We start from the raw sequence: 26,121 nt of genomic DNA, 5'->3' as shown, positions 1-26,121 counted from the left end.
CAGACAATTATGTGCTCACTTATGCACATCATGAAGTGGGAAAATACAATTTCTTGAACATCAAAACCCACTCAGTGCTAAAACAGGGGTAAGGAAAATGCTATGTTTGAAGTTATAAGAGAAATTTCCAAGAAAAAGAGACAAAACCTGACTTCATTAGCAATAAGAAATTTTTTAAAAAATAAGACACATCTGAAAAAATCAAAATGCAAAAATATGAGGGAAAGGAAGAAGTTATATGGGGCTTTTCTCTCACTTGTCTAGCATATCAAAATACAGAAAGTGCTAGTAAAGGTTAAATGATAAATCATACCAGTAGAGTATGGAGTGGTAACATCATGTCATGCTGTAATATCACAGCAGTTGCCATTAGAATTATGCAGAATTACCATTTGTTTGTTTGTTCCTTATATACAACAGAAAGAATAACGTTGCAATTACATAGACCAGAGAAGCTGGGCAGGCTCCAGTAGTGGATGCCCCACTCCTGGAAGTGCTCAAGGCTAGTCTGAGTGGGGCTTTGAGCAACCTGGTCTCATAGAAGGTGTCCCTGCCCATGGCAGAAAGTTGGAACTAGATGATGTTTAAGGTCTTTTCCAACTCAAACCATTCTATGATTCCATGAGCAATACTTGCTCTTTAAAGGTCTTCTTGGCTGCTTTACTCTTTTCATGGGTATCTCACTGTTGCACAGCTGATGCAAGAATTGCACTTAAAAGCCCAACTCCCATAACTTCTGAAGAAAACCAAAATTAAAATTTGGAAAGGAAATTAGATGTGGGAACAAAAGCAAAATCCAGCGTTCTGAGCAGCACAGTTTATACACTACAGAGGAGAAATAATGTATTTCAGAAAAAAAAAATCCTGCAGAGTCAACATGGTGAGCAAGAGCTGAAGAACATGCTCTAATATGGTCCAACTCATGGCTTGAGCTGGATGAAGCCTGGTAATGTTTGTGCCAGGATGACTCCACTCTGCCCTCCTGCAGAGGGACAAAGGCAGAAAATGCCCTGTATTCCTCAGCTGCTTTGCTGTGTGGTCAGAATCCTACCAACCCCTGTTGAATGCATTTGACAGGAGAACCTGAGGTGGCACAAGGGAGGTCCAAATTAACCTTCTTGGCTGATGGAAATGCACAAATCCTCCCCTTCTCTGGGCATCTCTGAGCTGTGAAGACTCTTCACTGCACTCAGCCCTTAAATTACTCAGGCCTCCAGAGAAGGAGGCAGCCCAAGTCTCCTCTGATAAAAGAAGAGGTCAAGTGTTCCCTTTCAATTCAAGGCCAAGTGATTTTAGTCAACAGTTCAACAGTTATGAGATTTAGATAGGCACTTGTACACCTGCATCAAAATTTTTTCTGGTTTTGTCTGGAATTCAATTCACATTTTTGACTCAGAATGGTCAGTCTAAAACCATTAAGCTATAATATATTTTTAAAAAGAGATATTGCAGTTGTTCGTCATTGCTTGGCATATTAAGGGATTAATTGGAATCAGAGGAAGAATGAACACTCACGAGGACAATCGATTCCCTGACCCATTGATAAAAGCATTTTTTGGAGAATGAACTATGTTCTATTCCCCATCTTAAAGAATGATACAAGCTTCTTGTAACCCTTGTCTCTATTTTTATTCAATAAAAAGTGCATTAACTTTTTATACAAAGAAGCATAATACCTACACATTGAAACACAAATATGCATCCCATTTTATTTCCTTACCAGGCACAGTGGCTGAGCTCTAGCTGACCCAAAGGCATGAAAAAAATATTACTTTAACAAAGTGGTGGTTCATATTATGATTACAAAGGAGTATGCAAGATTCTTGTAGTAAGAATGGACTTTCAGTGGAATAATGATCTTTTTAATTTTGAATCTTGAGCCATTCATGTCTCCTCTGTGGTATTTCTGTGCCACATTTGCTTGATCTCATTTCTGAACTATGCAGAAATAGCAGGCCATTTTAAGTATCTATTGCACATAGTCCCCTCATTATGGTGAAAATCAGAAGACATACAATGCTCCTGAAATGCAACTGACCTTTCTCTCACTCTTAAGTCAATTGTTTGCTGGAAATCGACCAAAATACCTACTCCAAAACAAGGACTTCCACACCAGCTTTTGCTGAAATAATGAGTAGCCATTTCCACACCTTGTCTGATGCAGAAATCCTGAGATATATTAATCCTGTATTTCTTGCTCCCTCACTATTATTTTTAATCTTTATTCCCTGCTTCCATCCCTATTTTCTCCAAATGATTTATTGGTAGAAGGCTTAATAGGATAATAGAGGTCTACAGAAATCTGCAAACCTGCTCTAAACAGTAATAACTTCAGGTTGTTTTGAGTTAGGAGGAACATAGGAATGTGAAAAATTTAATTAACATGTTTCTTAATAGTGCTAGCAGAATAAACTACCTTTAAATAATCCATCACTGATAATTACTTTCCAGCCTGAGCAAAAGCTTTGTATGTTAGAAAAGGTGAAAATCATTATCTATTATGATTATATGGAAAAATAAAAATATTTCCAATGATAGCACTAATCACTTCTGTACAGATAAAAAGGCAGAATGAATGAAAAATAATAGAAAATATGTGGGTTTTCTTACTGAAATAATTGCAGCGAAGAGTTGATTTTAGCTAATAAGCTATAACACAAGTCATAACTAAAGAGAGAAAGGAAGAAAAAGAAAGGGAAAAAACCCAGAAATCTGTGATTTTAGTTGATAACAACAGAATTCAGACACTCAGTTTTCTTTTGTGCTTTCCCTAAACAATGTGTCAGTTATACATAACTGAACTGTGCACAAAAAGCAGAGGACTTCTAGGCCTCATTACATCTCAAGCTTCCCAGATGCAAGGACACATATTCACTAGTCCACCCTTAAAAAAAGAAACATGCTTTTTCTGTTCTGTTAATTGGAGCCACTGGCACTTCAAAGAGCTATAAGGTGATGGCAGCAGCACAAGTCCTTTGGAACAGTTCTTCCAGCAGTTGATTTCACTGTGCTCTGTCTAAGAAGCAGACAGAAAACAATGTCTGCTTCTTAGACAGAGCACAGTGAAATCAACAACAAATCATTGTTACAGAAAACAATGAGGTTGCCTCCTGAAGCCTATTTTCTCAGTCTAGTAGATTCTCCAACAGCTACAGGTTTGTGATTTATTGGGAATATCAATTCCATATTCTTTTTGAATTCCATCAATGAGATAACATTTTTGTGAATTTTTTTTCCTTTATTAACTATTGCAGTATTTATTTAATCAGTACTTCTTTCATCCCTCTCCTCTATTTTTCAATTACTTAATGTGGAACGGTTTGCTGCCTCTGGAACTTACAGGTGAGCTACGCAGAATAACGTACCTATCCCTTTTCATCTGAATCACCTATATAGAAACTAGTTCTTGTAACTCAGTAAGCGTTGCCTCTTCATGCTGTCTAGAGTAGTTGGTTACTGTTCTGAGTTCAAGACACATAAGAATTTGCTGCATTTTAAGCCTCCCTTGAAAAGAATTTGGAGTGAGAGGGTAAATGGAAGGAGAGTCAATTTCACACCCCTATGTTCAACATAATACAGAAAAGCAGAAGGTTGGGAGTTTTAGCAGTGATAGATTAGCAGTGTAAATAGCCATCCTTAAACAGCAACATACACATCACCTTTAATTTGATGAAAATAAAAGTATTGCTTACTAATTTTAAATCATACCTAATTAAATTGGGATGAACTAAATCTAATATATGCCATTTTGAGTATTTTTCTGGCTGTTTGCAGTACCTGCTCTGCCACTCAAGATTCTCCCTCTGACCTGAGTGACTGCCTGCCTTCATGTCTGAGTACCAGCTAAGCTCTGAAAGTTAACCACAAGATGCTGCACTCAGGGAACTGGGCAAGTCAGTACTTTTCTGTTATAGCCACTACTAAAACACACTTTAAATTTCTCTTGTGCACAAGTCTGCCTAGTGATAGACAACCAGAAGATGCATATCTCTGCTAGAGTATCAGAACTGGCTCTTCCCCTAAGATAAATAAAATTTGCTATTCTGCCACTAATGCTTTGGAGCACAGACAAGCAACAGTAAGCAGTTAGCAAGAAAACAACCATTGGTGAAACCCTCTCTTAGAGATAATGAAGGCTTAAGATCTCCCAGGAAAGACAATTGTTGTCTGAGGGTTTATCACAATAATTAATTTTCCTAGGAAGAAACTAAGCCCAAACTCTCAATCCTGCTCCACAGAAGAGATGACAGATTATTTTTTACAAAGCTAATTGAAAAAATACTACATAACTTCAGCAATGGGATTAGCAATGTCAGAAACAAAGTAGGGTGAATGGATGAAGTAACCTATATTTATCAAGCTCTTTACAGAGACTGGAAAGGCTTCCCTTCAGAAACAGTGTTGTGGACTTTTCCTGTTTCTTCACGGTCAAACCAAATTAGCTTATGGTTAAAACCACAAGAACTGGTAGGCTTTGCTCTATAGCTGTTCTTCTGCTGCCTAGCACCTTATAATTTGCCACATTGCTTAGGAGGAATTCCTCATGGAGTTCTTTATGGTAATAAATACTAGCAGAAATGTCAAATGAAGGATTGCAGCACATGAAAGGAGATATTTGATGTGCTATATACTGATTTAGTTCTGAATAAACACAGACTGGTTTTTATTTTAATGCAAAATATGATGTAAAGTCCCAGAAAAGTCAAACTTTTGGTTTTGTTTCAATGAGCTTTTGATGTATGTGTGTTTTGTGTGCACAAAACACATTCATGCTGAGCAGAAATAACCCCTTTCAGCCTGTATATCTCCCCTTTTTGATCTTTCTCTAATGCCATTGCTCAAAAATATAATTAAATACTTCATGCTGCCACAGAAAACACATTTTTGGAATTAAAAAAAATCTCAAGGAGTTTACACACTTTTGGAGTTGTTTTCTGGCAAAAACTGTGGAAAACATCACTATGGCAGTGTAAAAGGAGAACCTTTAAAAGGACTGTTGGACAGACTTGTAGCAGTGTTCAGGTACATAGAAAGTGTTTAGGTACCTAGAAAGCGTGGGTGATATATGGGATTTCCAAGAATTTTCTGATCTTCATTGATTTAAAGGAAAATTCTCTTCACGGGTTCCTTTGAAGATACATTTTTTTAAAGTCCAAATGCAATTTAACACTTTTGAAAATCCCTTTAGGTACCAGTTTGACACTTTAGGCACTTAATTTATTGTAAACTCTTGGTCTACACCTCTAGCAAACTGAAAGGAAAAGGAGGGGGGAAACAAGGAAAGAACAATCACCAGGAGCTCAAGGCTTTTTCAAAATGCTACTTTAGTTGTATGTAGAGCCAATGTGCTCATGTAGGTTGTTGAAATGGGGATAAGCATTGACACCACTCAGTTTTTGACACCACTCATCCAAATTCTCCATTTACTCAGGCATTCTCTGTAGCCTTTACCATCATCAGGTTGGAGTAAGTTCCTCTAGAGGGTGGTTCAAGGGATCCTGGGGTGTTGTCTTCAGTGCTGGGATCTTGGCTGCTGCCTTACCTAGCTAAAGCAGGTAGTGAAAGCTCCACTAAGTCGATAAACCCTATAATATATATATTAACTATTAAGTTACAATACAAGACTGTTATTGCAATAATAGAAACCATTTGAGAATTTCCAGTTGTGGGCAAAGCAATTCAGCATAGCATGGTTATTTTTGATGCATGATTTAATTATTAAGGAGAACCAGCATTATAATACTCATTAATATAATTGAAAGCTTATTTTGACTTCCTCTCAAAGTGCGAAAATTCATTTTCATTTCCATCAGCACTAACTTGGTATTCTCCATTCACATTTAATATACTTTAATAAAAATTCCCCTGGGAGAAAATTCAGAGTTTATGATAGGGCTCTGTGTTTTATATAAAATAAACAGAAGCGTGTTGTCTTTCCATGGTTATAAACATTCTATTTCTTCTTAATCCCAATTCTTTCATTGCAAATTAAAATATGGACAACATTTTAATTATGAGTTTAAATGCATAATGAACTGAGAACCTAATCTTAGTTCTACAGCTTTTGGCACAGAGTCCTATACATTTCTAGAACTTCATTATAGATAGAAGTAAACAGCCTACAAATGACCCTGTGTTTGCTTCTGCTGAATTCCAGTAAATTCTTTTAGATTTAGTGTCTTGAAAGCATAACAATTTCATCATAACTAGTGAACTGAATGAAAATCGAAGGCACTCAAGCCCTGAATAGATAAAACATGTTGCTGAGAGATGGGAAAGGAGAATTTTATTTAAATGCCGGTAATATATACAAGGCTCTGGCCAGCTTCCTACAGGTATCAGAATGACTAAGTATTTCCCAGAACAGGTAAAACTCCATGAAGAGATTATTAAGGGTATTCTCTCTCATAATGCTCAACTCATTTTACTAGAATATAGACAATGTAAGAAAAAATATATTCTGTTCCTTCTCCTGCATTAGAGGGAGAACAAATTTGAACTTAGGTCCTTTGCTTCAGGTGAACGGCTTAACAGTCTTTCCTTTCAGAAAATTTGAAATTAGGTATGTGTGAGATGTCTCATATGGAGCAGTGAACTATCCTGGAGATTAGAACACACAAGTAGAAAAACTGAGTTCCAATTTTTATACATTCAAATTATTTACAGAAAGCAGAAAAACAATATCTTCATAGAACCAACAGAGATGTTGGAGCCACTGACTCAATCCTTGCACAGAAAAAGATGAGCAAGACGAAGTGGGATGCATTTGGGTGAGGTTGGTGGGGTGGGTTGAAGTATTGATTAAAAATGTAATTTTTTTTTTTTAATTCTAAATTGAGCAAATGTGCTGCCTTCTGAAATGCTGTATAAGAAGCATGAAGTACTACAGCTTCAATCCCAGCAACTTTGAGACAAGCCAAACTCTTTGTTTGATAAGCTGTGTTTTGGTGAATTAACCATTCACTAAGCAAAAACCAATCATTCAACACTTATGTGGCTGCCTAGTATCCCAAAAATACTGATTTGATATTTTCTATACTGGTTAGCTGCCATTTGTCTTGGGATAGCTTTCAGTGAGTGATGCAACAGTGAATTATGTAAACACAAATGCAGTAATAAATGTCTCTTGCTAATGTTGATTGTTTCTTAGTAATTGTATGTATAATTCTTGTAATTATAATGTTATTTATTATGTTAATTTACTACAGGGTGCCCATTAATTATTTCTAAATGTGATTGGACTGCTTGCTATTTCTGACACATTATGCAGTTACGAATGATGTGGACCACATTTTAATTAATGTTGCTCTTATTTTTTAGTAGCTGTACTCTGTGCTGCTTATTTTACAAGTTTTTGTGGGTTTTTCTTTTTTTTTTTATTTCCTGCTTTTCCTGGAGAAATAGCTTGTTGTAAAGATGCAGCATAGAACAAAGGCATTTGCCAAGGCTTTTTTTAGAAAGTAAGCAAAGAAACAGATGGAACCTTAAAAAAATTGAATATGTATATGTACATAGATTTATTTATCTTGGAAACCAGATATAAATTACATATGTAAGGTCTTCCTTGAGTTTGAAAATGGAGAATTAACCTCTTGGGGAAGGTACTGGACATGTTACTGAGCACTCTATTGAAAGGGTAGAGAGGGAGTGCACATCTTGATTGATTCTCAGATAACTGGGAAAAGAAGTAAAAATGAGAAACTGCCTAAAGGCATTGCACTTTTCCATGTCTGATCCTTATTGTTCTTCAGAAAGTTATCTGGTCAAGAAATGCATTTTTAAAAATCAAGAAAGAAATCTGCAAGGCTGGACAAGCAAGACTAAGTGCAAGAGGTGAATGACAGCTAAAAGTAATCTGAATGACTACAAATGGAAGTTTTAACTTGAAGGATCTTAAAGTGTCTTACTAAGCACAAAATATTTCTGGCCTCAAAAGCCCCAGAAGACCATCTCCATGGCAGGCCAACCTATTTAAACAGAAAGGTCAGACTGTCAAAGAAACTGAACTGCCTCACAGAGCTGTGGAGCAGATGATAAACTGGGAGGTAATTTAATGAACTCCTCCAACCTCCCATCCGTCGACATTTCACACTTGGCTCCACAGCTAGCAGTGTAACAGATATGGGCTCACTGAGCTCCAGGCACAAGTAATTATCCTGAGAGGCACAGGGGCAAAACAAGCTTCAGCCCCTTGGTGCCATTAGGACAACTCTAGTTTCATAAATAGTTTACTTCCTTAATCTGTTCCCCTTTTCAGGGTTGTCTGGTAATTCCTTTGAGAATAATGACCTTTGAGGCTGGATACTGTGCTTCCTGCTGACACACAGGGAAGAGCAGAGTCCTTGGGGTAGAACCTTCAGCTTTTTCTCCCATCCCATAATTTCCCTGGTCAGGGACTGTACCTGGTCACTTGGGACAATGAACATTGCCCTGGCATTTCCAGATACAGCTCACAAGCAATCATGTTTTTTAGCTGACTGCATAGTCCATTTCCTCATAAAAAATGTGCAATGAAAAACATACAAGTCATTACTTTTTGTACAGAAACTGAGGTCAGTGACCAAATTTTATTCTTTTTTTTAACTCTCTCCTGTGTACTCTGATACTTCTTTTCAGGCTAAAAAGTTCTGTTTCATCAAAAGTAAAATTATGAAAGTTCAATTAAAATACAGATATTTATATGCTACCACACTTTCTCATTCAATGGGCACAAATATACTTGAAAAATATGTATGATTATTAAGAGTTTTTGATCACTTACTTCTATGAAATTAGCAGTGCCATATCATCTCACATGAACTAAATATCTACTAGAGTGCCATAGGTAGGTACTGTGATGAAATAAAAAGCATAGTTAGGAACACAAATTCCAAATACTTTCAGCAATCTCCAACAAGGTTACAATCTCAGATCTCTGTATATTTTAAAATATTCAAAACTTTTACTGAAACAACTGAAAACATGGATGTGTTTGCTTTTAAACTGACTCTGCATATCCTCTCCTATTTATTGCTTGTTTGTAGATTTTAGCCATTGTGTTTGTTTAGGAACTATTTATTTTCTAAGTAAAAATATCATTAGTGCTACCCTTCAAAATGTGAACTGGGGAAAAAATAAAGAAACATGGGATTGATTATGTTCTGAACATTCTGAAAAAACCTAGCCATACATGCTACAAATATTTTGGTACCTTATGAAATTGTGAAAAAGCTAGAATTCAGAGCAATGAAATAGCATAAGAAGCTGAAGCTTTATGTATTCTTCTCCAAAAATGTAGACAATTAATAAAATTTGTTAAGAAAATAAAAACTGTTTACATTTTCTTTCATAAAAGAGAGAGAGTCAAAATGTAATTAGAGGTGAGCCAAACTAATAAAGGTTATTATTTACATTATTTCATGTGTATTAATGTGGGTTGGGACCCTGATCAAAACTGTAGCACAGTTTCATGCAGTCACTCATGTCAAAGCAATTTTCACCATATAAAAAAGCATAAAGGTATCAAAAAGAAATGCACTGTAGTTAGAAATTGCAGCATTATCAAGGTCAGCCCCGCCAAAAAACAAGTTAAATGTTACATGTTTCAAAGCCAAATTGGCCCTGGAGTACAATGGGTTCCCCTTTCTTCTGGAAGAGCGCATGAGGGAAGCTACAGCTTCGCCTCATGGGACTGAAAATTTGCTTTCTGAAGACTGCCTGGACTGCAGCTCATCTGTGTTCGCTCCTCTGTCTGCTAAAAGAACCTTTATGAATATTTTGATCAAGTAATCAATCAAATAATGCAAATTATTTGTGATTATGAGATATGATGATTAGTAGAAAACTGTGAAGAATTAGGCCTAGAAATATCAGGAGTGCTGTGTTTGGAACCTTGCCAAGAAGTTACTGAACCTTTATGTTTCAGTTAAGACACGATGGAGATCATCATGTTCACCAGTATGATTCTTGGAAACCCATTACCCTTCCCAACTTGATTTTTTTATCAAAAATTCCAATCCATAGAGCTCAAAGGAAACAGCCAATTATTGTTTTAGGATAAGAATATTGATGAAGTTATTAACTATTAGAATCAATCAATATGAAACTTAGAGAATGGGCATAGTTTGCATAGTATATAGAAGAACTTATGTAACAATGATTTACCAGAACAAGTATCTAAAAAAGGGATGGGTTTAGTTTGTTGAGTAGGACATGTTTTAGAGGAGCTATTCCCCCATGTTCCCAGTGCCCACAATGAAGTATCTGCTTATTTGTATCACATTTGTATTGGATTTCCTTGTTCCTGTTTGTTGACAGAGCTGCCTATGAAAAAGGTAACAAGTTCATAGCCAAGCATTTTAAAAGCAACCAAAGTAGGTGTGTTGCACCAATTTGGCCTCAGAAACTCCACTTCTTCTAATCACTAAATCCATTAACTAAATTCCCATTCACTTAACTGTGGCAGTTCTAAAGTTACTTCAGGAGAGTAAACAGGTAAGGACAGAAATGCTATTTCCACCTAAGGGCAAGCTATTCCCACCTGCAGAAAAAAACCCTCTATAGCTATCTGTCTGCATTCTTCTTTTCATATGGCATGATGGCTATTATAACAATCTGCAGGGAAACAGGATATTCAATCAGCAAATTCAATTTTTCCACTTGCAGGGAACAGGGGAGGGAATTAGGCTATACCTGCCTAACATGGTGTGATGGCTATGAGCTCCAAAAGGATTTATAGGTCCTGTTGGCCACTCCTGCTGAATGTTTTGTATGAGAAACTGATTCTGCAACTACAGGTTCCTCTAAACACGTTAAATTCTGCTCAGTTCAACATGACTATGCGGCTTATCAGTTTTCCTAAGATCTTGCATTCCCTAAGAGTCTTTGCAGCATATCACAATCCCACCTAATCAGTAGGAAATTGTATTATTCAGACTGCTTTGTAGGATCTGAAACAGCAGGCCACAGAGCAGCAAGGTACAGAAGAGAGAAAAACTTACCTTGTAAAAATACCTCAATTTCATTTAACCCACATTATTATATAAACTACACAGGGGGGTGGGAAGGCTGCAAGAAGAAAGAAAAATGGAAGGGAAAGTTGGCTATCCCAGGTGGGTGCGATAAAGCCTCCAAAGCATCAAAGAAGTTTTGCATGTCATCTTGAATGATGGAAGGGAGTCCAGGAGTAGAGAGGAAGACAGAAGATGACTCTGACACATGAAGCACAAACCACAGAATCACAGAATCAATTAGGTTGGAAAAAGCTCCAATCTATGTTCTCACAGCACCATGTCAATTAAATAATGGCACTAAGCACCACATCCAGTCTTTCCTTAAGCACCTGTGAGGACAGTGACTCCACCACCACCCTGGGCAGTCCATTGCAATGTGTTATTACCCTTTCTGTGAGGAAATTCTTCCTAATGTCCAACCTAAACCTCCTCTAGTGGAGCTTTAAGACTACATCCTTTTTTACTATTGCTTGTTGCCTGGGAGAAGAGGCCAACCCCACCTGGCTACAACCTCCTTTCTGGGAGATGTAGAGAGCAATAAGATCTTTCTCCAGGCTAAACAATTCCAGCTCCCTCAGCTACTCCTCACAGGACTTGTGTCCAAAATTTCACCAACTTTACTGCCGTTCTCTGGACATACTCCAGCCCCTCAATGTCCTTCTTGCAGTGAGGGGCCTGGAGCTGGCCACATACTCAAGGTGTGGCCTCAGCAGTGCCACATAGAGTGAGAGAATCCCCCCCCTGGTCCTGGCCACACTATTTCTGATGTGGGCCAGCTGTAGTTGGTATACAGGCCATATGCAAATAATCACATAAGTGTATTCCCATATATTTTTCTGTAAAATCAGGTCACACCTAATTGTAAGATCACCTGGGGAGATGCAGAGTTAATATAAACAGAACATATTCTGTAGCTGCTGATGTGTCAGAGTCACACATCAGTCACACCATAAGTGACTGACAGTACTATCTGTTCTATTCTCTCTAAACTTTTAGTGCCAAGGAAAGTTTTAGTTGCCACCATAGTGCTCCCTTGCCACCAATGGCCTGTAGGAAGTGACAGGTGAGCTGGCAGCACCCCTTCCCTCCCTCAGCTGGCTGCTCTGAGCCATGAGCACTCTCAGTGGTGCTCAGGAAGGGGGAGACTTCTGACAAGGCTTCCAGCTTCTGTAGACATAGTAATGGCCCACTGACATGAGCTATCTTGCCTTGCTGTTTGTTTAGGGTAGGTTTTAGGACAAGATATTTTTGCCAGAATGTCTTTTTGACAGAAGATGAGATTAAATGTTACAAAGAGAGAATGTGCAACAGGAAGCCTACTCCCACAGTGCTAGACATCATAATATGGTTTATGAGATTTTCTTCTATCTTTGCACCATTAGTGTCTTCATAGAGCTAAGTACCAGCCTCAGCTATATTGTATGTAAGACAGGTCAATTTAAGTGACTAATTTATCACAGAAATCTTGTAAACTGCAGATGCTAAAAAATAAAATGCCTCTTAAAAATTAAGCAAAATTACAAACAACGCTCTAAGATATTGTAGCAAGAACATTGGTAGATAGTGAGGAAAGCATTTGTTCCGTCAGATGCATTTGTTTGGTTACTTCTTAATACACATGAAAATTGCTTTATATAGAGAAGAGAGTGCTCTCATACAGAGCATGTGGAAAAGCAGACATAGAATTTTCAGTTCACATGTAGATATCAATGGTATACTTCATGTAGATTATAGAGTTTGGGCAAGCAGTAGGCAACAGTTTATAACCTACAGCTGGTCCCTGTACAGTAGGTTCCTCCTCCAGGCTGTCCCCCTGGGCTCTGAAGCATCGCTATCCTCATTTCAACAGGTAGTGGGGACTTCCTCCCTCTTGTATTACCTTATTGCTTTGTATTTAAACCACTTTAAAACTGGAATATGGACTAACATTTAAGCTACTGTATAAACCCCACCCTAATTCACTAAAAGATATGTTTGCTCCAAGAAAAGATTTTGCACTCTAATGAAGATGCAATGAGTCCTGTCTAAGCTGCTGAAGCAGAGGAAGAATTTGCCCAGATCTCATTCTGTGCCAGTTGCTTCCCTCTGATTGGGTCTCAGCAACTCACTGATATGCATGGAAAACCTATAAATTGTCCTGTGCAGGCATTTGGCACCATGAGGGAGCCACCTCCTTCCTGCATGGCATGGTGCTGTGACAGCGAGCATCTGGAACTGGCTGGGCTCAAGGATCAGAGCTCAGCCCAGGCGATACAAGAGGATGGTCTTAGTAGGGCATAGTGCCTCATACACCAGTCTGGATTCCTTAATGGAATGGATTTTGTTGTATTTTATGCATCCTGAGAAAGGATTCTGTAGCTATAGAACATGGAGCATTGATCAGTATTTGCACCAAGTGACAAGCAGAAATCTGGGGAGGGCAGAAACAACCGTATCATTCTTCAAGACAGAGGGAAAATGGTGTGAAAAAGTCATCAGGCAGAGCAAGAAGGAAAGTAAAAGCAAGAAAAACCTTCACTAGGATATATAGATATAGATATATAGAAGTATAGCTATATAGATATATAGATGATAGATATATAGATTATATATAGACATATAGATATATCGATAGATAGATAGAACCCAAACAAAAAAATATAGAAAATAAAAACAATCACCAAGAACCCCTCACAGAACCCAAACCTTTTGGTAGGTACCAAGGCTTTGGACAGTCTTTAAACTAAAATAAATAAACTTATTCTAGATACCTATATATGACTGGGTAAATTTATTTCTTAGTTAGGAAGATTGCAGGGAAGACCTCTGTCAAATCACAGTGAGCGGATTTATCATAAACCTTTTATTTAAATATTCTTACTAAGCAGGGCTGAAGTCTTTTTTCCTTAAAAGCAAGAAAAAAGTAATTGAGGAAAAGGTGAGAGCTGTGTTTCAAGAGTGGAGTAAGGTAGAGGAAGAAACAGACCTTTAATACTGGATTTTGTGTGTATCTAATGTCCATGTGAGACATTTGGATACAAAAATCTGCAATTTTCTGCTGTAAGGCTCCTGATCCCCTCCTCCGCAGGAGGTCATGTGAGGAATAAAGCATCCATTATTAAATGGTACGTGACCTTTATCTATGGGTGTATGTCTACTTTATGTATCTTACAGTACATTTAAGGGAAAGGGCTTTCACTCAGTCATATAGAAGGACATAATTTATGCAACATAAGTAGTGCAAGAAGAGGGGGGAAAAAAAGCATGGAAATAATCCATTCTTACTGTGTGAGCATAGGATCCTGCTTTTGACATATTTTCATCAAAGAGTGTGACAGTGAACAGCTAATGCTTTGAAATATCAATACTTTCTAGCCAAAGGTTCAAAACATGAAAATGCCTTTAATATATTGAAATAAAATGCTAAAAACACATTAAGTAACTAAAAATTCAGAGTTTAATGTCAAAAAAGGGGAAAATAGTGCAAAACATTGATTTTTCAAGCCTTGAGGCAAAAAACCACCATTAAATCAGAAGAGATGATCATCAGCAACTAAGGGAAGACAATTCACTAAACTAATCATATAAAAGTATATTTCTGTGTTTTATCATCATTAATTACCCAATAATCTGAAATAGATGGGTGAAAGGTTTTACTCCTTCAGTAGGCAAATACTTCTGATGCATCATTTTCTGAGAATTTAACAGTATCACAGCTCTGCTGTTCATTTCTGGCAAAGCATGGACAGATTACAAATGGAAGGAGGGCTTGAAGGTAAAAGTTAGAAAATGCAAACAGGGCAGAAATAGAAATTGTATCTAACTTGGTTTATTGGTAATTGAACTTACCAGGTGTAACTCTTTGGGCCTGTGTTTCTTTCAATTAACACAAATGACCTACAGAGCAGTACTACAGGAAACAAATCAAACCTGCTGATAATGTACAATCCTTAAAACTGAGAGCCCAGGCCTTTTAGTGAGCAAAATCAAAAAGCAGCAGCAAACAAGCAGGTGAGGCAATTTACACTTAAGTGATGAACATCAGATTTAAAAGAAAACAAGCAGACATCTGGGTCTAAATCCATATTCAAACCTCAGATATGTCCTTTTATTGTTATACCGGTGAGGGAATACACAAAAGCTCCAACAGAAGGAAAAAATCCTTGTTCTGGGGACAGACAGTCGTGCTGGAGGTAATTTCATCCTAGATGTGCAAAATGATGGTGTTATTTAGTTGATGTGCATAGTTAATGGTTTTCTTGTAACTCAAAATCCTGAACCTATGGCAGGGACAGGTTGCCGTAAATTTTTTCCTTTGTCTGAGTGACAAAACCTCCTCTGAATGTTTCTCTTCTGAGCTTCTCAGATAGGGAGCAGGTAGAAGGTTCATCACAAAATTATTTTAGCCTTTGATGAAGTTGAAGGAAAAGCAACTTTCTGACCCCTCATCAACACAGCAGGCTTGTGGCAATCTTGGTATATACATCAGCTCTTGTCACATAAGTTAACATAGAATCCCATGCACTTCAATTTTCAAGTGGCTAGAGTATTTTATTACCATAAACCAGTATTTTCTGAGTCTGGTTTCTTTGTTTGATATGTCAATGTAGTATAGTAAATTCTTCTATCCTTGAGTATCTATTTACCAGAAGACATGATTGAACTGCTTAGAAGATTGAAAATGTTATGCTAAATGACAAAAAAATAAATATAAACATTCTGTGAAAAAAGATAAATAAATGTTATTTTTATATATTCTTAAAATATACCGAGCTCAAGCATTTGATTCTGCTTTTAGCATGTTCTTCCTTTAAAAAGGAAGGCTTAAGAATATTAACTCTGAATAAGGTAGATAGTTTGAGTATGATTAGATAATGAGTAGATGGCTCAGAAATAACACTTGTGGTCATTATTGGGAATAAAATGAGAAAAAGTATAATGCAGCTGCTCTTCTATCTTGCCTTTTTTTTCAAATCAAGCGAGGCTAATACTCTGGACCTATTCATTTAATAACAGCTAGAAAATGTTCTAAGCCAATTTTTCCATTAGACAAATAGCTATAGGCTTTAACACAGAATATCAGTTTTCTTAAAAGAAGACTATAAACTATTCTCTAGGCAGTGTGTGAGATGCTGGTTAGAGAAGCAGTAGTATTTTACACTTTTACTGGAGCTTCTGTCAGGGCAGACGGACCAATACCATTATTGCACACACAAGAACTGGCATGAATGATTGGAGATTGGGAATATGTTTTCCTTGTCAAATGTCTTAGCTCAGGGGTCTGATTCCTTGGTCCACTCTATATGTAACTTTGTTCATTCCTGAATTCTCTTTGGAAGCAAACCTACTGGTTGCTTTTGGATATAATCTAGATGTACAACTCTCACTACTTTGCTCCAGGCACTATTCTATGTAGGGAAAAAACGGAATGGAGCTGCACAAAATTCTGCCTACTTCACCCTGCCTTAGCCTATAGGGCATACTCTGATTCTTCAGATTTCCTTCATGAAAGGAAAATAGTTACTTACATTCTAAAAATGCTTAATGTTATACCTGAAACACAGAAATATCACTTCTGGAGGCCAATGAAACAATACTAATTTTCAAGTACTGCAGCTTCATCCTGAGGCCAAGGGTGTATCACAGGAAACCCAGAAGATACTTCTGTCCAATACAGTGCAGGGTAGCAGCCCTCTGTGATGGAGGGTTCACCACTCATACAGACACAGGAGAATGTGCAGCTCTTGGCTTGGAGGCCTGGAATCACTCCTGGACATCTAGAGCAGTTTAAGCATAGTCTGTTTATTTTTTATACTGAGACAATGACTTCCACAGCTTCTGTCTGTATCTGATGCCTCCATTCAAGAATAGTCAAGATGATACTTTGTTCATGGCAGAATTGCAGATGTGATTAAAAGAGTAACTAAAAGTCACATTGTGAAAGACTCCAGAAATTCTATCTCTTTAGCTTAACAAGAAGGTTTAAAGGCAACCTCATTACAGCCTATAAGTAGTCACAAAGAGGCCAGACATGTCAGTGTGGCAGCACACCTAAGCAGAAAGTAGAATATAGATACATTCAGTTTAGGAGGAAAAAAACCACTTTTTTTTTTTATTTAATAGTGAAGATATTAACCTCTGGAGCATATTACTGAGAGGAGTGCTAGATTTATCATCACTCAGATTTTTTAAACTGAGATAAGATTTTATTTCATTTTTCCAGAGGACTTGTCCTCATTCAAACTGGAATTAATTTAGGAAAGTTCTTTCCTTCACAGAAGGTCAGACTACATGACCCTTTCTTGATGGGTAATCTATTAATCTATTAATATAGCAGCAAATAGTGCTGGTGATAGAACACAACCAGCCATTTGTCCTGTTGATAGGATCCATCCCCTATAACATTTAGACTTATGATGATAAAACAACATTTAATTTTAATCATTAAGATTCTCTTATTTGGCTGAATAACTATCTCTTTTTATTGTATAACCCACAAAATAGCAGCATCCTAGTTCTGTCATTCCTACACATAATCCATATTTATTTCCATACTGTTACTGAGACTCGTGATGCAATGACAATATTAAATCTGTTTTAATACTTTTCTACTTAGTTATTTTTAGCTCAATTGACTACTTATCGCCTTCAACATTCTACCCTGTTTCAATTCAGGTTTCTGGCCTACTCCACTGTACTAGTTATGTTTTCCATTCAATAGCACCCTTTTATTTACTTCTTTGTAGATCTAGTCTACCACACATACAATACATATTTTCTCTTCCTTTTACATTTTCCTCCCAGCTTACTAATTTCAAATTGCTCCTGCATGATTGAAAATCAACCTATTGCATAGAAACAGAAGAATTGATGTCAATATCCGATTACTACTTAATCTGGCATGTGAAAACAAGGTTTTTATTTGTATATATGTATATATGTCATTATTCATAACTTCTCTCATCTCTCAGGGAGAAGTTAAAGAAGAAACAAGTCTGAGTTTGCGGCAGAAAAAATTAAAGTATGAAAAGTTTAGTTTTAGTGATTTAGAAAGGCATGTGTAAAACTGATACAGAGACTTTTATCCTCCAACTTTCTTTCACTTCATAACATGTTGTAACTACAACAAATCAATTTCAGTAGTCTCTTTACACATCTCTTTGTTTTCATCTGCCATATCTCATACCCTCTATATAAAGGACATTATATATGAATTACTATTCTGCACATGGATTTGCTATTTTCTCAACAAAATATATTAGCTTTGCCATTTACAAGTATCAGGGAAAACAGAAATAAGTTTTCTCTGGCTAACTTGAATACCCCCTTCAGTTCCTTTTATAAATACAGCAATCAGACTTGACACTTGAGAAACAGGGATGGAGTGACTGGATTTTTATATTTGTTTTTCTTATTTCACATTGTGCTATTCAAATAACCATGGAAAGAGGGATCTAAATTCTTGCAGGAACAGCCATTTCTATAGCAGAAATTCAGTGCATTTATGTTCTTTGAGTTTCTAATTAGTTTTCAGCGATATTAGTTTTGTCAATTTTTTCACTATGAAAAAGAAATAGAATTTTAAATTATTTTGATTTTTTAATAAAATATCTCTTTTTTCTCTCAACATATGCAAAGGATCCACACCACTCAGATTTTTCAGTTATCAGTCTAGCACATTCAGATGGGCATTATCTAAGATGCTGATTAAAAAGATGCCTTTTTTTGATTAATATAGTTCTCTCTAACTTTGACTAAGCATAACTTACAGGATACCAATATTATGTGTTCCATGACCTAACTATCTTTTTAACATTAGAATAAAACTTTTTTTTTCCTCAGGTGCACTTTTTGAAAGGATTTTTCTTGTGAGATTCAGAGACTTTTTATTGCATTTCACCAAAGAATATTATCCATATTGTGAATGATATTCTTTCTTTCCATTGATACACACTTCTCATCAGATGTATTTCGGATCAGTAATGTCTTGCTTTGATTCCTATATTAGTTTTAGATTGATACCAATTCAAATGGTTGTGGTTTGGCCTTAGTCTGTGTTCCAATACTAGTTCTGCAAGATGGAAACAAAGACCTTGTAGAGATTTATGACCTAATACTCTAAATTTCTTTTTGGTATGGAAATAGTACTGAGGGACTGAAATTGAAAGCTAAAATGTAAAGTATGATCGATACTGTGCACGTGTGGAAGAAAGGTTCTCTATCATAAACCAGTTAACAAGCTGAATAGGAAGCAGAAGACAATACAGGATTGTGACAGAGATCACAAGGGTTGCAGGATGAAGAGAGAGACGAGAATGTTGACTTCATGTTCAGAAGGCTTGATTTATTATTTTATTATATATATATTACATTATGACTACACTAAAAAGAATAGAGAGAAAGGTTTTCAGAAGGCTAGCTAAGCTAAGAATAGAAAAGAATGAATAACAAAGGTCTGTGTCTCAGCAGAGAGTGAGACAGACCCAGCTCTGCTGTGAGTGGTCAGTAAATCTAAACATCTACAGGAGACCAATCACGGATTCACCTGTTGCATTCCACAGCAGCAGATAACCACTGTTTACACTTTGTTGCTGAAACTTCTCAGCTTCAGCAGGAAAAATCCTAATGAAAGAATTTTAATGAAAAGCTGTCTGTGACAAAGGATGTATTGAGAAAACAGTTTTTGAGATGACAAAAATTTGCACTTTCAAGGTTCCTCTGCGTGTAATCACTGTTCTTCATTATATAAAACAATTCATTACTATAAAACAATTACCTACTCCCTAGCCACATACCAGATACAGAACACATTGATTTGGAAGGGTCTCACAAGGATCATTGTGTCCAGCTCCTGTCCCTGCCCAGGACCATCCCCAAGAGTCACACCATGTGTCCCAGAGAATATTAACTGCTGGGTTAATCATTACTATATTCTTGACTCCTTTGCCTGACTTTTTGCTTATCAGAATGCATTATTCTTAAGCTTGGAGAAAGTGAATTTTATCAGCCAACTTATCAACCAATATCAATCAATTCTCTTGGGTGTAGCTTCTCTACACTGACTCTTCCCATAGGATTCTTCCAAGAAGTTCCCTGACAACATCAAAGTTAACTGTCCTGAAGTTCATCGTTACAAATCTCACTTGCAACCTTGTTTCCTCCTTGCCCAAGGAGGACTCAACAATCTCATGTTCATTTTACAACCTAGGACTCCCCCAAGCTTTACATCTCAAACAGGGCCTTCCCTGTTTGCTAGTATGAGGTTGGCCAGTACACATTTGCTTGTGGGATCCTCCACCACCTGTGCCAGAAAGCTGTCATCAGTGCTTTCCAGGATCCTCCTGGACAGTTAGTGCTTTGCTGTGCAGATTCTCCAGCAGATGCCAGGGTAGTTAGTTGCCCACAAGAGCTCTTACTGTGAGGCTGCCTCCTGCTGCCTGCAGAAGGCCTCGTCCATTTCCTCCTCCTGCTGAGGCTGCCTGTAGAATTTACCCATAACAAAGTCACCATTACTAGTCTGCCCTTTTACCCTAACATACCAGATCTCAGCTCATTTATCAGCATCTGAAAAAAGAGCTTGATATGTCAAGTGTTCCCTCACATAGAGGGCAAGTCCACCACAATGCCTTCATAGTCTGTCTCTTCTAAGAAAGCTGTAGTCCATGACACCATTCCAGGTATGGAATGGGAGCTATTCCACCAGGTGTGTGCAAGCACAATGGAATCCAAGCCCTGTGACTGCACAAAGATCTCTAGCTCCTCCTGTTTGTTCCCCATACTGCACACACTGGTGTACAGGCACTTCCTAGCATCATTTGGTTGTCTCAATACCCCAGCAGAGGTGCAAAGGGATGCTCCATAGAGCTGTCTTTTGGTTACATCTGTGGCTGCTTTTGTTTGACCTGAGGCATTCTGTAGAGTATTTTCTCTCTCAAACCCAACAAATCTATCATCGTTTTCTTCAGAAGCTTATCATGCTTCCTTCTCTCTCTTCCCTACCTTCAAGTTCATAGCTCCCCATAGCCCAGGAGTTGTTACACGGTGTGAAGAGGCACTGTGGAATGGAGTGCTTCCAAAGACAGAATCTTTAGTTCACTGATAAGTGTGAGTGCCTCAGCACTGACATCTTCCTCTCATGCTTCCCTGAGAGATTAATGTTAACTAGATTTACGTATCTTAGATTCCTAAAAAAGCGTGTCTTTTAGATGCTGTAAATCCCTGGCAGGTGGAAGGTCCCATGCTGCCATGATGAGGATTTTGGTAACCCTCTGGTCTTATGCATTTCCTACTAGTTCATGTAGTCTTGTTCCCCCACAGGACCCTGTTTTTACAGAGCCCATTCAGTGACACTCACTCAGTTCTGTTCTTGAGGAATCTGTGTAGCTGATTTAGGTTTCTAGATTCTTCTGCAGGGACAAAAGACTAAAGTGACTCCTATTATATACCATTTCATTGCATGGTTAATCAATCCTTACAGAGTTGCATGAATATAGTTCATTGCAAATTATAATGTGTTTTTTAACCTTTATTTCCTAGCTGTGACTATTAGCAAGGTTATGTAATGTCTTGAACATGTAAAAAAGATTCTACATGGAATTTTTTTAAGTGTTTGATTTGGATGAATTACAACCTGTACCTTTTTAATACCATGCTCTTATCAACAGCTACTTAGGTTTACAAGAAAAATAAACCTCTTGTATTCCCAGATGTTCAGTTCTTCTGCCAAAATAAGAATTGAATTAGGAAAAGAGTAATCAAAATATTATAGAACAAGCAAGTTAAAGTTGTATCAATGGAATAGTCTTGAAGCCATAAGAAATTACTTTAACATTCTATACAAGATTTTAACCTAATAACTTTAAACCAGATGACACACTTATTACTATTTCTCATTCAAATTTATGATATCTTTAATATTCTAAAGTATTAAGTGTTTGAGACATTAAAATGTACAAATTCAACAGTATGTTGCCAGCTAGACTCGCAATTAACTGTTTGGATTATTTTAATGAACATATTAATGTTTCTTAGTTTCAAAACATCAGTTCTAATAGAGAACACCTTCCTAAATGTTGAGACAACACATGTCAAAAAGCTTAGAGATAAAGCTGACCCACTTCCTATCACCAAAGAGAAATCACAAATACCTATCTTCCCAGAAGAGAAAGGAGAGAGGGATTACTGTTCAGTAGAGAAATAAGTATTATCAGTGCAACCAACATAATAAAGAATCTGCAATAAATAATTTAATTTCTGTCAATTTCAAGCTTTCACATATAATTTGAGTACACAAGCATATCTTCTATGGTACTGGAAAGCATAATGCAATTTCTCCTGTTTTGGGCAAGCTTGTGACTTCAGCTATTTTACTCAACTGAGAAATAATTCTGCTGCTTCCTTGAAGTGAGCTTCTTTGCCCAGTTAGAAGCATATTCTTATGGCCCCAATTGCTATAGAATTAGAATGTCTTACAGATTTTATGCTTTTGCCTTGATTACATCCATACAGAATAAAGAAACATGACTCTATCCATTCTATGGTAAAAATTCAGCAAATAGTTCCACAAGGGTTTCTAGGTTTTTACAACCAATGGTATCTTCAATAAAGCAAAGTTAGCATAAATCTTTGAAGACCCAAGGTAGTATTCTAATCTCTGTGATATGCCCAAATCCAGTTGCACTTTGCCTTTCTTCCCTTTGGCATTGTGGTCCTGTCAAATACATGAGCATGTCCTTGATGAGGCATCTGTTTATGTAGTACAGTAAAATACAAATAAATGAGCAACTCCTAATGCCTTCAGTTTCCTTGAAGTTACGTACATATAGATGTAAAGTAGTTTACACTATTAATTTATTTTCCTCAACACACTTACTGCTTTTCATGGTCATTTTTATCCACTGTCAGCCAATTAGCTGATTTAATTCTTAAAGGCTTTTCTTCCACATATAAAAGGTATTCAGATTCTGATCTTTCAAGGTTTCTGAAGATTTCATGGTTACTTCAGATGAATAAATAAATAAATCAATAAAATTGGCATGTGTAGAAGAATAAAGAAAGTTTCATTGGGTACTCCATTGTATTTTGGTAAAATCTCTCAGGATCAAGGTCTATTACAATCCCAGCTTTTAACCCGAACAATTTGAAGTCAGTCTGTTGCTGGTATTAGCTGTATATAATGTTGTGCTTCTAAGCTTATCAACAGCCAGAAATATTGCTGATATGTATTTTTATTGGTGGGATTTTAATATTGATTTTAGATATGAATCCCTGCAGACTATATAAAAAAATAATTCACGTTACTTTCTTATCTTTTAACAAAAATTCTCTTCCATACTTCAATTCATTCTTTTATCACAACATTCCCTAGCAAAACCTTAAAAACTGAGGTGAAGTCCAGAGACTTAAACCAGTCTTAAGCTGCCAGATGTCTGTTTTTCTGTTCATATCAGTCAGAGAAAAAAAAAAAAGAGGATTAACAGAAAACTTGCCAAAATTTTATAAATATTTACCAAGCTTTAAAGATATTCACAACATATGCTTCCCAGCAATAAGCCCATCACACTTGTACATGTGAAACTACATTGATTTTTCCAAGTAGCTGTCTATGTAGTCAGTTGTTTAGCTTTTAAAAGGTAGTTTTTGCATTGAAACAGGTCTGTGAAAATTTAATGGGTAATGTTTCACTGAATCACTGAATGGCTGAGGTTAGCAGGCATCTCTGGGGATGATCTGATTTACCCCTTTGCTAAAGGAGGGTGACCCTTGGCTGGCTGGCCAGGGAGATCTCTAAGGCAGGAGGCTTCACAACCTGCCTGGTGCCTTGCACCTGTGCCTGGTCACCCTGCCAGCACAGAAGTGTTTCCTGGTGGTCAGAGGGAGCCTGCTGTGCTTCAGTTTGTGCTCATCACTTCTGCTTCTTTCTGTGGTCACCACTGAAAAGATCCTGGTTCTGTCCTCTTTGCCTTGTGTTCAAATGGGCGCTTTCTAGAACTTCTAGGCTCCCAGTTTTCTGGGATAATTCAGAAAAGTGGATTACATGATGTTGGAAAGCAAATAGAGCATTCCATTTTACCATGAATTTTAATAAAACTGAAGAGAAAAAAATGCTAAAACTAAGCTTTTAAGAAAATATTTAGCAGCAAAAAAGAAAATATCTTTAAGTAAAGTAAATGTAGATTACTAGCAAGTTTGTGGTTGTGCTATTATAATTATCATTATTTTAAATGATTGCTTTCATCTTTAAAGAAACATTTAGACAGAATTTTAATCAACATTTTAAACAAAATGATAACAAAGAGGTTGTTGAGAAGGTGGGTAATTCCTTGATTCATTGTGTAACAGCCATGAGATTTCAGATCTAATTGCAGATAATCACCTTCGTAAAGAAAGCCTCTGTACACAGTGCAGAGGCTTTCGGGGGGTTTTATTTCATTATGCATTTTTGTAATTTATATATTTTGTGTAACTTTTATGTCCAATGGTACTTTTAATTTGTTGTTATTAACATAGTTGTGACACATTAACACACCTTGTAGGTGTGCAAATTGAATCAATTTCTGGATTTTTGTTCTATAATCAAAGTCCTTGTCAAATTTAAGATTTTCTTATCTATGTTTCACGAGCTTTATATTCTTAGCCATCGTTTTATCATGCAGCATAATTATAATATCATTTGCTTATCCTTATGCTGCTCATTTTACTGAAAGAATAACTTATTCTGTTCCAAAGAGATTTTTTTTCTCAGACAAGTTCTATATAAATTAAAGATAACTGTATTCACAATGGAAATATCTGTCTGCAACAGATTTGCTCTCTGCATGCCTCTCAGTCTACAAGTATCTATTTTTACTGAACAAAAGATATTTCAATTTTGTCAGTGTAACTGAAAAATGCAACTATTTGAGAGTTGAACACTATTTTACAGTTTCTTGATAAGATTTGAATTGCTGAACTAGTCACAGGGTTGAAAAATGAACATCTACACTAATTTTTGCTTGTGAGAAAGGTTTTCCTTATGGAACAGAAGTGCATATACACACAGAGAAAGCATCCAAGCCATCTGCCCTTGGAATCATCATGTTTTTAGCTGAACTATAATACTGGAGAATTACTGCAGATTTAGCTTCAGTTTGTTTCACTCCAGTTCAGAGCCATTTAAAAACAAGTTTCAGGCTGGTTTGAACTGGGCTTTAGCAGTTTTTAATTTTCAACATGATCCTTTGATTGCAGCAGGTAACACCTAAATTGCTTTGTGCATTTACCTCAAAGCAACAGCAACTCTGTGGCACTGCTACAGGTCCCAGGCACTCTGCCCAAGTCATAACCTCCATCACAGCTGCCAGGTATTCATTCTCTTTCTATTTCCCAACTCTTCAGAAAATATTGCTTCAGGATCTGGATGTGGCAGGCAAGCCATTGTAACAGCCAGGTTTATTTTTTTAGATGCTGATAATTAAGTGACCTGGAAATTATACCCTTCCTATTAAATTTGTATCCTGGACATTTCAGGGAGAACTAGATGCCTTCATCTCTCAGGACACACCAGTATCTTATAAAAAGCCTTGGATTAGCTCCACAGAAAGAAGAATTCAATTTTTCATAAATGATGAAGTCAGTTGCATTCTGGAAAACATTTTCCCATCTACATAAGAATTCTCAGTAAATCATAATCAAAAAAGGGACATATACATAGAATCAAATGTTTCAATTTTTCTTAGCTTCTAGAAATAAGATTCTTTTAAAAAGCAAACTCGAAGCAGAAACTACAAAGAATTTTTCATGGAAAAAATTATAAGTACATGGAGCATCCTAGCGGGCAGTTCTATTAAAGCAAAATCACTGAAGCCATTCAAAAAACAATTACATTGAACGGCTCCCTGGGGGAAACTGGAGCTCTGAATGGGAACAAGTTCCTGAAGAATGTAAAGGCTTCAGTCCCTCAGCTTCATTTTGCATATTGTAGTTAAAAGTCAGTGTTTTGCATTATCAAAATATAGGCTACTATGACAAGGTCAGTTAATAAAAGTCAGCTGCAGATAGATCACCGTGGCCTGACAAGCCTAGGCTGTTCTAACGAAAGGCAGGCAGACAGACAGACACCTCTAGCCCAACCATGCAGTATTTCCTTGAAAAAATTCTTTATTCCTGGGTT

The sequence above is a fragment of the Melozone crissalis genome, unplaced genomic scaffold, assembly GCF_028551555.1.
Source record: "Melozone crissalis strain CALT ecotype California unplaced genomic scaffold, PUWL_Pcris_2 ptg000004l_1, whole genome shotgun sequence".
Classification (NCBI taxonomy): Eukaryota; Metazoa; Chordata; class Aves; order Passeriformes; family Passerellidae; genus Melozone; species Melozone crissalis.
Note: the sequence above shows the minus strand (reverse complement) of the source record.